Source organism: Coenobita brevimanus, chromosome 52 (assembly GCF_032717465.1).
Source record: "Coenobita brevimanus isolate Jiangsu-jjx chromosome 52, ASM3271746v2, whole genome shotgun sequence".
NCBI classification, from domain to species: domain Eukaryota; kingdom Metazoa; phylum Arthropoda; class Malacostraca; order Decapoda; family Coenobitidae; genus Coenobita; species Coenobita brevimanus.
The window spans coordinates 13,204,057-13,205,513 of NC_137005.1; the positions used below are offsets into that span (position 1 = coordinate 13,204,057).

The 1,457-nt window shown below is 40.9% G+C and overlaps 1 pseudogene; it reads right to left on the reverse strand.

Moving 5' to 3' along the window:
* Positions 1 to 1,086: 1,086 nt before the first annotated feature.
* Positions 1,087 to 1,198, reverse strand: LOC145400596 (5S ribosomal RNA; annotated as a pseudogene).
* Positions 1,199 to 1,457: the final 259 nt, after the last annotated feature.

A 1,457-nucleotide genomic window follows, 5' to 3' on the forward strand; every position in this document is an offset into this window, starting at 1 on the left:
ATTGAAGTGTATGACAAATTAACCTAATTGTTTAAGATATTCAGAGAAGAAATTTGTGAAGCAGATGAGGTGGTGTGTGGGGTGAAGAGAAGACGAAAGGGGGTGCAAGGAACAGCATGGTGGAACGAATAGGTGAAAAAAGCTGTGGTGCAAAAGAAGAAAGCATACAAGTATAGTGAGTGGATTAGAAGCAGAGGCCTGTGGGAAGCTGACAGGCGAGTTAAGAGTTATATGTAGAGAAGAGGAGAGAGGTGAAAAAATTAGCAAAAGAGAGAGTAACAATAGGGTGGATGAAAAGTTTGTAAAACCTTCCCTTCCCCTCACACTAAATTCCTCGAGCGAGGTGCTAATCGCGGGTCATCTCGAATTTGACCACTGCAGTTCAGACAGTACACACAAAGGAGGACCCTTATCTGGCTAGATTCTAAAAATACCATCTCACACCTCTCACTGAGCAGAAATTAAACCACCGAGTCAGCATAAATAACTTGATACATTAACACAATAAATATCAAGAAATGTGAAAAAAAAATCATAATCAATATATATTTTTTATGGAACCTCTCATATTAAGTACTGATTTTGTTCACAATACATTTATCTGATCATTTCAAACCATTTCAGCACAATTTTAGTTTTTTTTTCTGATGAAAATATGGGTATTTCTTAGGGCGATGTTTTTTCACTCTGCTCATCGGGGTGTACACAGGGATGTGGCGAAATTTTTTGCGCTTCATTGCCGAGTACAAAAAGGGTCTAGGAAGCTAATTATTGCATTGCCAGGTGCATCAGATGTTTCCCTTCAATTTGGTAAGAAAAAAAAAATGCGATTTCAGGACTCACGGTCATTGATGAGCTAAGCTTCTCAAAGCCTCAACAACACAAAATTTTGCAGATTTCACAGGAAAAAAATGGCCTTGTAATTATTCATTCAACACCGTGACAGAAAAATATAAATGAAAATCATCATCATCATCATTGCCAGACGCCATGTATCCCACACGGGGTGGCCAAGGGCTTAGAGTTAATTGTTTTACAGGGAGGGGCACTAATCCTCCACCAACCCCACTTGACACGTAGGGATGCCAACAGCATCTGGTGTTCCCAGGCGGTCACCCATCCAAGTACTAACCAGACCCAACGTTGCTTAACTTCGCTGATCGGACGGGAAGCGGTGTACTCAACGTGGTATGCTGCATCAAAAACGTTGCAAGAGAAAAGGTTGTAGCAATCGTAGAGACAATGTAAAGAAAATACCTTACAAGAATATGTTATAGGTAAAATGTTGCCGAGGAAATGTTCTGGGAGTAACCTTGCTAACGTGTGAGAGAGAGAGAGAGAGAGAGAGAGAGAGAGAGAGAGAGCATTGACAATTCCAGAACTATTTTTTCTTGAGGGTCAAGGGACCCCCAGATTTCCCCAAATGTTTGTACCTCAGGGAGCTTCCAAGAACCAGT